Source organism: Lacerta agilis, chromosome 11 (assembly GCF_009819535.1).
Source record: "Lacerta agilis isolate rLacAgi1 chromosome 11, rLacAgi1.pri, whole genome shotgun sequence".
In the NCBI taxonomy this organism is placed as follows: domain Eukaryota; kingdom Metazoa; phylum Chordata; class Lepidosauria; order Squamata; family Lacertidae; genus Lacerta; species Lacerta agilis.
In genome coordinates, this window is record NC_046322.1 from 13,663,357 (window position 1) to 13,680,390 (window position 17,034).

Consider the following 17,034-nt stretch of genomic DNA (forward strand, 5'->3'; position numbering starts at 1 on the left):
GAACTATAAAATTCAGTTAAAGTGCTTATTAGAATAATTTTTCAGACAGTCTTTTTCTTCTTTGGCGATCACACATAACTGAGTAAGATTGTCTTCCATAAACACAGTTTTAACAGTGAATCCGTAAGTGACTGTGGAGGCCAATTCTGGATCCTCTTGGAAGCCACCCAGATGGGCGGGGTATAAGGAAATAATAATAATAATAATAATAATAATAATAATAATAATAATAATAATAATAATCCACAGGTCCTTCCACAGTGGGGACATAGGTTTCTGGGCAAGAGTTGATCAAGGTGAGGGTTTGCCAAGTGTGCCTTCCTCTTAGCACGTTTCTCCCTTTTGTCCTGAGTTTGAGCGTCTTCAAAGTCCATGACACCTTTGGTAAAGGCTGTTCTCCAATTGGAGAGCCTGCAGGCCAGTGTTTCTCAGTTGTCAGTGTTTATACCGCATTTTTTGAGATTTGCCTTGAGAGTCTTTGAAACTCTGTTGCTGACCACCAACATTGCACTTTCCATTTTTATGTTCGGAATAGAGTAGTTGCTTTGGAAGACGATAATCAGGCATCCATCTGCACAACATGACCAGTCCAACAAAGTTGACGTTGAAGAACCATTGCTTCAACACTGGTGATATTTGCTTCTTCCAGTACACAGGCATTAGTTTGCCTGTCTTCCCAAGTAATGTGTAAATTTTTTCGAAGACACCATTGATGGAATCTTTCAAAGAGTTGGAGATGGCGTTTATAAGTGGTTCATGTTTCACAAGCATACAGTAAGGTTGGTAGTAGAATAGCTTTGTAAACAAGCATTTTGGTTTCCCTGCGAATGTCCTGGTCCTCACACACTCTGCTCTGAAACCCAGTAGGCATCAAAAGTTCAACATGGGGGTGGGGAGAGGTTGCTATTAGGGCAAAATGCAATAGTTTTGTTTTATTTATTTCTTCGACTTATATTCCACCTCTTTCTCCATGCAGTTCAAAGCAGCTTACATAGTTCTTCCCTTCTTCATTTAATCCTCACAACAACTCTGTGTAGGGTAGGCTAAGAGTGAGTGACTAGCCCAAGAACACCTAGAAAATTCTTTCCAGTAGCACCTTAGAGACCAACTGAGTTTGTTCTTCAGTCACCTAGTTAGCTACCAAGAACACCTAGTTAGCTTCATGGCTGAGTGGGGATTCAAACCCTGGACTCCCTGGTCCCAGTCTGGCACTCTAACCACTGCATCACACTTGTTTTATTTATTTTATCTTTATTAAGTTTGTATAGTGCCAGACTCACATTGTGGTTTGCAGTCTAAAACATAAAAAACACTTAACATAATAACGTACAATAATGTCAACTTCAGATATCTGAAGGACTCTCACACGGAAGATGGAGCAAGCTTGCTTTCTCCTGCTCCAGCGGGTAGGACTTGAACCAATGGCTTCAAGTTACAAGAGAGAACCCATGCACTTCAGGTTACTAAACATCAGGAAGAGTTTTCTGACAGTAAGAGCTGTTCAACAGTGGAGCGGTCTCCCTCGGGAGGTTGTGGACTCTCCTTCCTTGGAGGCTTTTAAGCAGAGCTTGGATGGTCATCTATCATGAATGCTTTTAGCTGAGATTCCTGCATTGCAGGGGGTTGGACTAGATGACCCTTGGGTCCCTTCCAACTCTACAATTCTGTGATCCTATGATTTATAAACACACGCACTCTCACTTCTCTTCTTTTTGCATTTCCCTGTTGCTTAGGAGAATGGGCAGGCTGCGAAACAGGCAGGCCACTGTAACGCAAACAGTATTTTGGCCAATGAGCTGATCAAGCAAAACAAGATTGGGCCGGATCCAGACTAGGTTAGTTGCACTTCGTCCAGCCACCTTTTTATCACATGGATTTCAATGGGGACCTGTGTGTGGCTCACTTGTTCTGACTCCATTGCAACGCAGTTGACCCAAATGGCTTACGGCCTCCAGCAAGTGGCCAGCACAGCAGCAGATTAGATTTCAAGGTGATAGTGACCTTTGGCCTTCCCTCAAGTCCCGCACAACTGGTCGTTCATCATACAGCCACTCACCAGGAAGCTCTGAGCCATCTTTGCAGCCAGCAAATGCTATTGATTGATTTCATTGATTGAAATCTGCATCTTTCCTGAAGTAAAGGCAACTATTCCCTCCACACCCGTTGCCTAGAACTTTTTTTTTTTTACTATTTCTCCCATTTCCTGCCTAGTCATTTCACATCTCAAAAAAGGAACAGAGAATCTGAGAGAAGGCAGGAGAAAGGTGTGTGGGAGTCCTTTGATTTTAAAAAATATTATTAGGACTGTCAATTTTTTTCAATTATTTGTAATATTTTTCTGAGTAAGAAGAAGTTGATTAATTGTCCAAACTGACATAAACATGCACCTTATAATAATAATAATAATATACCCTGCCTTTTTCTCTGACTGAGTCAACACCTCAAAGCAGATGTTCATCTGAACTACTAAGGACCAAGGACCATGAATTTCAGTACATTCTTTTTATAAATTATACCTAATGAGTTCCAAAGCTAGGGTTGCCATATTTCAAAAAGTGAAAAGCTGAACCCAATAGTTGTTGAGTTTTTTGGGCAAAGTTGTTGAGTTGCTTTTTGGAGGGGGGATGCAAAGTTGTTGAGCTTTTTTCCCAAAATCTTTTTTTAAATTGAAGTTTTTGAGCTATTTTTAAGGAAATTTGCTAAAATCTAGACTTCCGACATGGTTTGTCCTAATTTTCCTGGACATTTCAGCGGACACTGCTTTCGACGACCATATTCTGGTTATGTCTGGGAAATTGCGGACATTTGGCAACCCTATCCAAAGCTGAATGGTGATTTAAACTCTGGCCTGCTAGGCCTTAGTCCAACACCCTAACCACTATGCTACACTGCACATATATGTATGAAACAGAAAATGCAATGCAATCCTGTACATGTTTACTGAGAGATAAGGCACAATAAGTTCAGCAGGACTTACTTCTAGGCAAGTGTGTGTAAAATTATGGGCTAAACAAACAGGCAAACCTGCAAACCTGTGTCTGTTTACTCCAGAAGGCATTCTCACCGTGTTCAATGAGGCTTACTTTCAAGATAGGTGTGCACAGGATTACTTCTTAGTAAGCAATCACTGTCACCCACTGTGAGAAGGAATGGGCCTCAAGTATAAGTCTATGTACACACACACACACACACACACACCCTTCATTCCCAGTTATGATATCGCACCAGAACCACTATAGTCTTGGAAAATAATCTAGTAAAACACATAGTCAGAGATTGCATTGCAATGTATTTGGCATTTCTCTCACCTTCCAAAACAAACAAAGGAAAGGGATTTGAAACATGAAAGGTCTGAAATGTGAAAGGGTTATACCTCTCTGAATTTTGCAGCGCAGTTCTCCAGTCAAGTGACTTACGCAAAATGTACATATTAGGGTAAAGTTTGCATAAGTTCATAGAAAATAACATGCAAAAATACATTACGTGGGGGAAATTGCTTTGCAGAAATGATTATGTCTGGCAAAATCGCATCTAAAAATGGTTTCATTAGGAGCAGTTCACACCAAAACAAAGTTGAACTGATGTGCAAAGGTGGGGAACCAAGATCGCGTCCATACTATATATGCAGAGCATCTGGCTTCCTCCAAACAATCCTGGAAACTTCAGCTTATGTATCAAAGAGCTACAATTCCCAGTATCCTTAAAAAAATACAGTTCCCATGATTATTTACGGGGAGCCATGTGCTTTATGTGTGTGTTAGATGTGACCTGATTTTTTTGCGGGGGAGGGGATGAGAAACACAAGGGAACTGCTGAAATGGAGAGACTCGCCCATCCTTTCCTGTTGCAACAGCCATTTTGGTAGCCTGTCTTATACCGATATGTACGGCATGCCACATTGTTTTCTTCTTACTGAAACTGGAAGGTATTTATACAAGGATGTGTCATTGCCTGACTTCCTCTCTCCAGCAATCAGAGAGAGAGAGAGAGAGAGAGAGACGAACGTCTCCAAGGGGCAATGTGTTTCTGTTGGACAGGTAAAGCTCACAGCTGATGCTCTTTCAAAAGGGTTGTCTCGGTCTCCCTCCTGTGTGTCATCACTTTAAAAAATGTCAGTAAGCAAAAAGCTCTTGAGCATATTGAGAGAGAGAAAGGAGGACGGATGGAAAGCGAACACATGATAAAACAAGGTTGGCATTTTAGAAAACATGCTTGCTCTCTGGTTACGGAGTGCTCTCACGCTCTCGCCTCAGCTTAGGTGCCGATTTGATGGTGCCAAGCGGCAAGACTCTTCCAGGACAGTACCCTTTCAGGTTGCTGGTGGGGCAGCCATTTGTCTGAAATCTCCCTTCCCACAGAAAGCAAGCTCAAGACTATGGTATCAGAGCAGAGGGTGAAAGCAGGCGATCCTTTCGTTCAGGGGTGCCAACTTGAATAAAAAATTTGGGAGGCAGGTAAGCCCCATCCCACATAATAGACCACAAGACACAGTGTACGCACGCTATTTGAATGGCAATGCCCATCAGCTTTGGAAAGGCAGCCCCCTCAAATATTTTACTGGGGGCTGAAGGGACATTGAACCCCAGGAGTTGGCTCTTCCCATGAGTGGATGAGACCAATAGTGGGTCCAATGATCAAGAAGGCAGTTTCTGCACATGCCTTAAAGGGAAGTGAGGGGCAGATGGAGCTTGTCAACCTGGGAAGGTAGTCATCTAGGAGAAGGTCCTAAACTTCTGGTGCCTTGAGAGAGTAAACCCAGCTTCAGGAAAAAGTCCCAAGAAAATGTCCATCCCCTCTGCCTTGCAGGAGAGGAAAATGCTAAGGAGTAAAGCTTACACAAATCTGGAGTGGAGTTCCTAAGATGTTTGTATTTAATTTGTTGGAGGTTGCCCATAGTGAATGGGGTAACCCAGTCAGATGGGTGGCATATAAATAAATATCATCATCATCATCATCATCATCATCACTGTTATTCCGGCAACTCCTGCAACCAAGCTGGTGCTAAGTGTGTTGCTCAACTTTCCTTTAGACCACAACAGCTGGGCCAAGAGGGGGTCTTGTCGTCTGGGCAGCCCATACACATTGCCCATGCTTGCACCCTGGAGAGGTCACTTCGGTGTGGCCGATGCAGCAAAAACAGCAGAGGAGGCAGCAGATACGAGTTCCCAGCCTCTGCAACCACAGCAGGTGCTGTGTTTCCCTAGCAGTTTGCCTTCACCCCCCGGAGGTGATGTTTCTCAAGACAGACGTATGCCAACAACAACAAACCCTGACACTTCCACCACTGTTGCTGAGATCAGGGCAAGGAGCTGCAGAGAGCTTTGCACCACCACAAAGCCAAATATGAACCACCATGGTAATATCTGTCCGTCTATATGAGACCTTTGCTTGCTGGAGCTACAAATATACCACGTGGCAAAAACAGTTCCTTCGCTTTGTCATCTGTAAGATTGCGCTTCGACTGTGAATAGTAGACCGCAGCTTCAGGCAGCTTCTGCCTTTTGTGTGCAGATAGCCGAGCCATCAAGACTCTGAAAGTCCCCTTTTGTCTCTTAAATGGTTTCTCTCTTTTCCTTGGTGTGCTTGATGGCTTCAAATGACCCGTCTGTGTGAATGTGGATATATGCCTTCTGGGTGATCGCAAGCTTCCCCCATCATAAAACGTGCCTATGAGATTGGGAAAGCTCTGCTGAGCTTTCTGTAAATACCCCAAACAGGGTACATGGAACAAAGCAGCCAATACAGGCAGAGAGTAGATGTTCTGGGAGAGCCCACGTACATCAGACATATCTCTGATCCATCCTTTCCTTTCAGCCAGTTCTTTGATGGACATTGCAGAAGTATTGCTAATGAATGAATCCACGAGAAAAAGAATGTTCCATTTTGGAATGCAAAATCCATATGGACTTTATGGGGCAGGGGATGGGGGCAGAGGGGGCTCCTAATATTTTTTTGGCAGGGGGAAGCACCCCTCCCCAATATTGAGAGGGCTGCCACCACTACCCCGCCATGAGCCCCAGCCCCAGCTCCAGTGAAGCAAAGATTGCCCGCGCTCGTCCCAGACTCCATGCAAGCACAGGCAATCTTTGCTTCACTCATCCCAGTTGTAACCTGGCTCTCGGGCTGTGGCTGGGACAAACAAGCATGGAGATCATGCTCGACTTGTCTTCTCCCACCTGGCACATGCCAGGCAACATCTTGTGATGCGTCACATGACTGTGCCCCCTCAATGTAAGGGGTAAGTCAGCGCCCCTGGCAGGGGATGAGGAAATTTGTGGCCATGAGCAAGTGAGGAAATCTAGCACAGGTTTGCACCAACATTTACCATGCAGCAGATGGCTTGGGTCATTTTTCTGTTTGGTTCTGTTATGTTTTGGTCATAGCTTATTTGAGATCGGTGCATTTATTATTGATGGGTTTATTAATGTTTGGTATTTTAGAAGTATTCTGTATTTGTGGGAGCTGCCTTTAGCGAATTTTCCTTTTACGGATGACTATTCAATATGTGTGTGTGTGTGTGTGTGTGTGTGTGTGTGTGTGTGTTGCTTCTTAGGCTTTTAGGCTGCAATCCTATGCACCTTACTAGGAAGTAAGCCACACTGAAGTTGATAGCACAATCTTTTGAGTAAACATTGGTTATCAGGGTCACTTGTTAGATTCCCAGTTGCAAGGAGGCTTATGAGAACATTCAAGGAAACATGCTTGGAACTTTTTAGCCAACCTTCACACTAAACATGTGAATCATAGAATTGTAGAGCCGGAAAGGACCCCGAGAGTCATCTAGTTCAACCCCCTGCAATGCAGGAATCTCAGCTAAAGCATCCATGACAACCACCCAACTTCTGCTTAAAAACCTCCAAGGAAGGAGAGTCTACTCTACCACTTCCTGAGGCTTGGGGTGGGGGCCAATGCCCATGCCTCTGCGCCCATGATTGCTAGCCTTTTTGGGCCCATCTGCAAGTCAGGGACTCTCCCACCCCCACCCCCGGCAACCTACTTTATTGGGTACCATAAAGCCCGATTTCATGTGAGAGGGGACCCTGTGGGTACCAGGGAACATTCTGTGGGCATCTCATTGCTCTATCCACTTCTACGATTGATTTCATTGGCGTTGTTTCCCATGAAGTGCCTCGGAGTGATTCAACAACAAAAGCATCAACAATAAAAACACACGTAAAATATTTTTCACGTATAAAAACAATGTTCAGAATAAATTTGAATACAGACAGAAAAGGGAATGCATTCAATAGGTGCTGAAAATACGCAGTGTTCATTTCAGAAGCACTAGACTCCGTCTGTTTGTCCCCCTCAACATGCTTTCCTTCAGCTGTGTCATAAAATAGGAACAACCAGCCATTCCTCGCTTTTCTTTGGGAGTTTGTGTGTGTGACACCCCCTGCCCTCTTACCCCTATATCTTACTCCCCCTTCCCCGCTCCTATTTTTGGATCCACCTCTGAGAAGAGGCTTCGAGTCAACTCCTCAGCTAGCTTAAAATTGGCTCCATTCCACAGAAGTCAATAGCTTTTGTGTGTTTTCTGTTTTTCACGGGAGCACCATATTGGTGAGGTGAAATTGGATGTCCGGGACGTCCTCGGATCTTAAAAGCATGAGTAATGCCATTTTGGGAGTCCGCGGTGAAGATCTGAAGGTTTCCCTCTGATCTCAGGGTAAGGCTTATTGTCAGAATGCTGCTCCTTGGCACTCTGCCATCCTTTCCAGGGATGCAGCAAATTAAAGGTTCATGGCATGAAACCAGATTTGCTCCACTGTGTGCCCTTTTTTTCCCCCTTTCTGAGCAGGTGCGAATCACCCCCAACCCCTTCTTTATCCACTTGGCTGAGCGCCGGTATCTCACCTCCAAAGGATATGGGGAGGGATGATTTCCTTCTCATTGAAAAATAAAAGGAAGTAGCAAACACCCGACAAGTAATGTGTTCTAAACAGGTTTCTTTAATTGGGGGTGGGGGAGGAGTGGGGATGGTTCCCAAGAAATAGCTCAAAGTAAATTATCTTTTTACGTACTTCCCATGTTCCCTGACCCCAAGGGGGCGGGGGCAGCAAATGCACAGCATTCATCAAAGGCACAGAGTTTAGCAGCTGTTCTTGGCACGGGTGGCGGATACAGAAATTGCCATTTGTAGGGTGAGAGGAGGATTAAGGGAAGAGACAAATTCTATGGGCTGGCCATGTGTCAAACGTGCGGTCAATGGATACCCCAAATGGATGCCCCAAAGTCACACTGTATATTTTTGTTCCTTTCTCCTCCAGTCCTTGAACCAATGTGAAAACAGATAAGAACATAAGAACAAAAGAAAAGCCTGCTGGATGAGCCCAATGGCCCATCCAGTGGCCATTCAGATGCTTGTGGGAAACCTGCAAACAGGATCCAACCACAAGAGCCCTCTCTCCTGTGGCTTCCAGCAGCTGGTATTCAGAAACATTTCTGTACCCACACATAGTCATCATGGCCATTGGCCACATCCTGATAATTCCATGTAATTTTCTAGGTGAAAACTGTTTTATTCCAACAAACGTTTGGGAACTGACTTTTGCTGTTGTTTTTTGTTGAAAAGGAAAGGGTTTGTTTATAGTGCTGTGCTATTTTTCTTATCTGTATTTTAATAGATTTGTTGTTTATATTGCTTTTAATTTTTTTACTTATTTTGCAGCAATTATCTTTTATACGCTTTCTGTATTTTATCTCTATTGTTTCGATTGGCGTAAGTCACCTTGAGTCTCAGCCTGGGGTAAAAGCAAGAAATAAATAAATATAACAGTAATAATAATTTTACCTTTTTATTGTACGACCTGTTTGTCTGTCTGTCTGTCATGTGGTGCATGTGTGCTGTCCCCTCCACCCACCCATGCATGCACAAGTTTTTATGTACGGTTTCTACACTGAACCATGCTAGGTGTGCACAGTGGAAGGAAATGATTTTGGCAAAGGACGAGGCAGACAAGTTAAGTTGTGCCCCTCTGTGACACGTCGGGCTTTGTGTTCCTTCCCCTCACGCTCATTCTGCAGCGAGCTCAGCTTGAGCCAATGTGAAAGAAAGCTTGGTCTGGCTCAGAGATTATGGGTTGAGGATTGTGGTGGCAGATGGCAGTGTGCTTATAGCTAAAAAGAAGAAGAGGAGTGATCTCTTGCCCATCTTGAAAAGACCCCTTTCAGAGTTTAACATGGCTTGAGGAAGTGACAATAATAAAGGTTCACTTTGGTGGGCTTTGAAAAGGTTTCATTTCTTCCTTCAGCCTTCTCTTAGAGAGAAGAGGCCAGCTTCTTGCCATTTCCTCGCTCAATTACTCTGTTGAAACCTTTGCACCGCTGATTGCTCTGTTGCAATAAGCTACAAAAATGACTTTTCAATAGCCAAGAACCGCTGTGTTTGCATGCATAAAGTTGAGTTGATAAAGTTGTGGCAAATGGAAGTCACCGAGTGCCCTGGAGGTCCATTGGTAAACACACACAAGCATTTTGTTACACTGTTATGACCTGAAATCTCTACAATCCACTCCAATTCCATACCAGACTGGTAAATTTCAGGTATTGTCCAACCTCCACAGGACTTGATCTTTAGCAATGTAAACTGACATTTTCAAGCTGATATTTAGCAATGCAATATGGAGCAAGCTGCACTGTTTTCCGCTTAAGAGAATGGATTCCACAGCATAAAGTTTCATTGCATTAAAAAATAAACACTTTCCCACAAATTCCCCGAATGCTACGAAAGCTACTTTCTGACGATAATCACTCTGCAACATCCTGGAATTCATTAATGCTCTCTAAATGAAGACGAAACCATGCAATCAAGGAAGGGATGATTCTGAAGCAACAGAAGATAAAAACTGTAATGTTGTGGTGTTCTGGCCTGCTTTCTTGAGAGTCCCTGTGTAAGCTCCATTGATCATTCATAGAATGTCAGGTGGCTTACAGATGGGAACACAAGGCTATTGATTTTTACTAGCTTGCTAAAAATTGAAGGTGGGGGAGGGAACTTGAAGAGCTTGGAACTCGAGCTTTGTTTCCAAAGGGACAATTCCACTCCCCTGCCAGGACTTGGTCAGAAGGAAATCTAATGTGTTTGCATATTTGGAAAGAGGAATGGTGGACCGCCCCCCTAGACCCAACACCTTGCGCGTGTGGTCTCGATTCTTTTGCAAGCCATTTAAGATGCACGGGGCAGGCGGAGAGAACGAGGGACCAAATATCTTAAAAGCTCCATCGATGAAATGAATTCATCCAACCCTAAATTGGCAACAGTTCCACAACTAAAGATCTAAAGGGTATGTAATCAAAGAGAGGGAGCCTGATAGGTTCCCATCAAGTGCACTGACTTGGAAAATGGGGAAAGTTTAGGGTCAGGCATATGTGTTCTCGAGGGAATCCTTGCTTGCTATGGAAAACTAAAAGCCAAAGAGAGCTTTGGAATACTGCTATTATGGTTATTTATTTTGTAGGTATATTTCTCTCTCTCTCTCTCTCTCTCTCTCTCTCTCTCTCTCTCTCTCTCTCTGTGTGTGTGTGTGTGTGTGTGTGTGTGTTTCTCTGTGTGTGTTTCTCTGTGTGCCTCTGTGTGTACATATATACAGTACAATCTCCCCCTGCATTTACTTAAAATATCCAGTTGCTTATGGAGTGGCAAAGAAGGAACTCTGCAGCCCGGAACAAACCGAAGATGAATTATTAATGTCAGCGCAGCCTCAGCCACAGAGAATGTTTCATCCAGTGGTTAATAAGGAGTGCATAGAAATATCCAGTGCTATATTAAATTAAAGCAAAGCTTGATATTCTCCTGCTTGCTCCTTGCATTGCGGTAATTCATTTTTACACTTGCATGTGCTGGGCAAGGATAATCCTTGCTCCTGGATCACCTCTCCTTGGGATCGGCACCAGGTAGCCTCTGCCAATAGAAGTCTTAATCTGTGGAAAGGGATAAAGTGGGGGGAACGTCTTGCCTTATTCCCCCCCTGCAAGTGATACCTTTGTGTGGATAGAGAAGGAGCCTTGTTTTCAATGCCTGCTCACCTACTCACATCTCAGAGCTTAGGCAGAGATGTGTTCAAAATGGTTTTCGTGGCAGCTAAAAGAAGCCACAGAATTCAGTAGAAGCGCTACAGCGTTTCAAAATTGGGAGGGGAACGGGAAGTGGAGAGAGAGGAGGGAGCTTTCTGTTTCCGTGTGAAATTGCAACATTTTGAACGGGGACATTCATGGGGTGAGATGCAGGAGGCCATTTGTGGGTGTAAGGATTCCATCATGAAAGCAAAACCTTCCCTACTGCCTTTCAATGGGGAAGGAGGCAGACACCACACACAAGAAGCAAGTTTGGCTAACCTGGTGCCCTCTGATCCTCAACAGCCCAAGTCAGCATGGCCTATTGTCATCATGAATGATGGGAGCTGGAGTTCAGAGCCACAAATGCCCCCCCTCACTCCTCCATCATAGATCATAGATTTGAGCACTGAGCTGCCCCATCTCCTCAATATGAGGATGAATTCCAGGCATGCATCAGAGCCTGTACAAAGCTCTGGGACATACAGATTCCTGGACTAGCATATGCACACAGGGTATCTGTGCTCTATTCTCAGGAAGTCATGCAGAAGAAAATAAATTCCACTAGGTGGCTACCATAAATGCGCACCCTACATTCTTCACATCATTCCATGAAAACAGAAAAGAAGAAGAAGACAGGATTTCCTCTTGTTTCAAAAACCCCAGTTGTTTATTTAGGGAAACGGGCACTCAGTAGTTGAAGGGAACTGCACTCTATTCAACAACTCCTGTGCCGAAGTAACTAACGTCAACTTTGGATTAGGTAGAAGGGAGAGATAAATAGAAGTAATTAAAATTGGTGTCAATAATGTGGTGTGTCATATGCCGCAAGCTAGGCACGTGCAGAGCCGTATAATTACCTCCCAAGCTCTCCAGCTGTCGGATCAGAAGCGGGAACTGGCTCCAGTGAGTGTGAAGGCAAAAAACAGGACAACACACAAACTCTCTCTCTCTCTCTCTCTCTCTCTCTCTCTCACACACACACACACACACACACACACAACCCTACGTATACTTTCCCAGTAATTCATATGGTAGCAGGAACAATGTGTTAGATCAGATCGGAACTGCTAGAAGACAAAGAAGCAGAATTCGTAGCTCATGCCCACAGAAATATATTCAGGGTCCAGAGGGGGAGATGGTGACGATGCTGATGGCGAAGGGCTCCAGTGTTACACCTGCAAAGATTTATGAAACTATTGTTTGTAAAACAATGGGTCTATATTTAGTCGTGTCCTGCGGGATGGGAGCCCCGAACCCGGAGGTCAGGACGCAGAGGTCAAAGGTCAGAGTCACAAGGGATTAGAGGAGATTAAATATCTTTCTTCTCAAAACTGGAGGTTTTGATAATTAATTGGTCCCCAAACATAAAGGCTTTGAATTATTCCCACTCTACATGTGCTAATATTTCCAACATCTCCTGCTCAGTTAAACACAACCCGGAGGTTAGAAGAAGAAGAAGAAGAAGAAGAAGAAGAAGAAGAAGAAAACAGGTTGTTTCAGAATTAAAAAAACGTGCAAAAGTTTATCTGGCTTTCCTGTATATTTCTATAATCCATGTTTAAAATCTAATTTTAATTGGCCACTTCAAAATATATATACAGCAGCATCATTGCAACAGACTGAAAAAGAGCTCCCACAGTTGAAATGATTTTTGTGTGTTTGCCTTTAGCACATTTTGGCAACAGTGAAGGAGGGATATCCCTCATTCCAGGCTCTTGGGTGGCTCCCATTCAATTTTCTGTGGCTTCTGGAGAGAAATATTCCTGGGGAATTGCACCCAAGGTAATTTGCATCGTTGCAGTAATTTCTGTACTTTAAAAGAAGCTTAAGTCAGTGTGTGGTTCGTCCGTCCGTCCCCCCCCAGCCAGCCTTGAATTGAGAAGTGTGCATGGGATCTGGTCTACAGCTGTGATCAATACAACCATGTTACAAAGACCATCATGCATTACAGCAGCTTTTGCTGACATGGTTCCCCCTCCAGATGTTTTGAACTACGATTCCCACCAGCCCCAGCCAGCCTGGCCAATGAGGAAGTCTGATATAAAGCATGGCTAGGTAAATCCTGAAGACTGCATGGCAGTGGCCAGAGAGTGGGCATCAACACACACAAGAGTTGTCAAGGTTTTCATCCTTCCCAAATCTTGACTTTCTTGTGCACACAGGAAGATGCTTCCACGTGGACACAAGTTTCCCACCTTTCCCTCCACAGTAAAACTGCCTATAGAGAACACACATAGAGATAGATAGATATTTATTATTACGGCCATTGGCCCATCGCGCTCGATTTTTCAAACAACATATATATACTTAGCCTTTCTACTTAGAACTTCGAAAGGACTTTAAAGTAACAGACTAAGGAGTAAATTTACAACATAAAACTTCACCCCCTATTTATAAAATTATAAAAACATCAATTAATAACACACATAGAGAACTCCATAGCGGCAAATTATTTCCTTATTTATTGTTGTAAATGAAGTGAAGCAAGTACTCCTTTGTAGGGATGGATTTACTTCTTCCATCTATACAGTGGTGCCCCCCCCACTAGACGAATGCCTCGCTAGACGAAAAACTCGCTAGACGAAAGGCATTCGCTAGCGGAAGGCTGCCCTGCAAGATGAAAAAATCTATGGGACAGCCTCGCAAGATGGGGAAAAAAAAATGTTCGTCGCGAAAACCGCTACTTGCATTGGTACTTCGCTAGACGAAAAAATTGCTAGACGAAGATACTCGCAGAATGAATTATTTTCGTCTAGCGAGGCACCACTGTATATATATAAATGTTCAAGATGGGTGCACGGACGCGAAGGCCTTGCTCCGTAACCGCTTGACTGGTTGCCTTCAAATTTGGACACAACATTCCTTGGCCATATGGGAAGGTTCTTAGGTACCTAGATTGCAAAAATACCACACCTTTCCCAGGTAAATCCATGAATTTGTGCAAAAAACAACGCCCTCCAGTGGACGTCAAAGCAACACACGCTTTACAACAACAGACTTCAGAAGAGGGTGGGAGGGGGAGCGGAACTTGAGGTCGCCTCAGCCAATAGGATGTTGGCGGGGGAGGGGCTGAATCAACCTTTAGCTACCACCGCCATAACAACTCCTTGCCTCAGGCTCGGCCAATTCCCATTTTAAAACAGTGAGCAACAGACATGAGGGTGCAGAGGTGACGGAACAAATCACAGCACAGGAGTTCAACAGAACAAGCTGTGGAGAGCCAGGCGAAACCGGGGGGGGGGGGACAGTAGAGAAGGTAGGTAGGAGATCAACACAGTTTCAGAGTAACCACGGAGAGTGCGGGGGAGGTGAACAAATCACACTGCATGAGTGGGAGGAAGACGAAAACTGGGAACGGGCAGACTGAGAGGAGGCATGCAGAAGTTCATCAGGATAAGCTGTGGGAAATCAGGCGAAAACGGGGGGGAGGGAAGACTGAAATGGGGCACATGGAAGTGCGTGGCCATAAACTGTGGGAAACCAGGCGAGAACAGGGGGGGGGAGCCACAGCAAGGCGTGACCAGGCCAGCTAGTGGACAATAAAAACAAAAGCAAAAAATTGCTTGTAATAGAATCACTGCAGGGCAAGAACAAAGTGTGTGGTGGTACCTTGTTTCAGATGGCGAATTCTGTCCTTAGTGAAGTGCCACGTTTTTCATCTGGAAGCAATGCGGAGAACACATCAGCCACCCTAAAGCACCAGATTCCCAGCTTGGGACTGTTCTGTGCTCCCCTCCTGCGCTCTAGTAGCCTCTTTGGCATCAAACACTTTTCTCTAGCTGTGGTTGGTGCGCCAACTGCATCTCCTTCACACTCTGATAGTGTTTTGCATTTTGGATGCCACTGCCTTCAAATTCAAGAGTCTCTGTCCTTAGGGTGGGTGCTGATTCCTTAGGAACACTGGGTAAGTTCTGTCCTGTTGGAGCTAGGATTTTAGCTGTGATTCCTGCATTGCAGGTGGGTTGAACTACATGTCCCATGGGGTCTCTTGCAGAGCCGTCTTTCCCATAGGGCTTAGTGGTGCATCGCGCCAGGGCACCGGCCTCTCAGGGGTGCCCCAGCGAGTGGGGGAGCTGCGTGACTTTGCTGGCAGCCTCCCCTTTCCATGCACACCTGCCAGCTGCGCCCTGCCAACCATATGGCTGGTGGGCATGCAGCTTCCCTCCCAAGCCTCTGTGGGGATCGCTCTACTCCCAAGGAGGCTTGGGAGGGAAGCTGCGTACCTGCCAGCCATATGGTTGGCGGGGCACAGCTTCCCTCCCAAGCCTCTGGGGGGATTGTTCTCCTGCAGCGGCATGGGGGAGAGTTGCTCCCCCCCCCTCCGATGGCTGGCAGTGCACAGCTTCGCACACTGGGCGGGTATTTGCACCCTGGCGCCGCATCTGCTAAAAACGGCCCTGGTCTCTTGCAACCATACAATTCTATGATTCTGTTGTTTCCTGCTCCAGAAAGCCCATGCCAGGGTGAGCTATTTCAGGGCAAATGAACAATGGACTGACATAAGTCTTCTGCAATGCACAACATAGCAGCAGCGCACAACATTGTGTGCGGCTGGGCAGGGATCTCAAGTAGCAGCCGCAGTGTGAAAATTGGCTTCTTTCAAATACACAAGCATGTCCCTGTTTCCTGAGCCTGTGCAATATTGGTGAGTGTACCTAAAAAAAAGGTAACCTTATCAGGCCAGCTTTGGGATAGCAACAGATAACAGGGACTGATTCTTCGTGGGGAAGGGGGCGTAGTTCAGTGGTAAAGCAGAGGGTCCCAGCTTCGGTCCCTGGCAGCTTCAGAACTTTGCCCGAAACGTAGAGTAGACAATGCTGAGATAGGATGCACCAACGGTCTGAGTTGGTATAAAGCAGCTTCCTTTGCCTGACAACTCATTTGCCAGACCCTGGCTTCTCTGTCTCCCAACTTCTCCCTTGTATTTCTTTTCTGTAGCACTGATACTAAATGCAAATTCAGAAGGGGCCTATGGCTTGAGAATGGGTGTGGTGATTCTACATTGCCACTGGACATTGGTGTGGCTTAATGCCTAGGGCTGTAATCTGCAAGCACAGCAATCCCTGGTTCACTGCTCACTCCAGATGGAAATTCACTGAGTGACTCTATATTAGGCTTGCTGCAATTTTATTAGCCCTCCCCACCCCATCTGCATTACAGAAATAATAAGAGTATTTCTACTTTGCAAAGCTGGTATAAGGATTTCGGAGAAGACATACGTGAATGCTTGAAGGGCACTATATAAAAGCTTGTTGTTTACATGCTCCATGCTTGAGTGATGCATGTGCATGGCAGTCTAAGCCATGCAGTGGTCAGAATATTTGGGGCTTGAAGTGTAGGGATATGTTCTCAAATATTCCTCTCTCTGATTGCATTGCTTCTGTCCTGACAAATGCTAGATCTCCCAGGGAAGTAAAACTCTGCCGTAAGCTCATCTACCTCCTGATGAGTTATCACTCTCTGTTAGACCTCTGACCTCAGGTTGCATATCCCAGCCGTGACCTTCATCAAGAATACATAGAGGTGGAAAAGGTGAAGCCATGCTCAAGCCATCACTATGGCAACCCTCACAAATAGCATGGGGTGGATGGTAAGTGAGCAAAGTTTCTCAGAGAATGAGAGAATTCACAAGAACACTAAATCCCAAGAGGGACCCACATTTCTCAGGAGGACGACATCAGACCAGGCTAGTGGCTTCAGTGTGTGTGTGTTTGTGTGTGTTCATGTGCACACATGTATATCTGTGTGGGTCCTGTGCATCGTTATGAAGGTTTGCGTATTTGCTTGTAAGACACACATTATGGCTTGACTTAGTTAAGCCAATCCTACCTTTTTATTCAAGAGCCCCTGACTCTTCTCCTTAGCTGGAAAGCTCATCCTCTCTGGCAATAGGGAGCAACCAAAAGTGGGTGGAGATGACTGTCTTCATCTGGGCAAGATCCAGACAGAGTCTCCCTTCAGTGCTGCCCAACACAG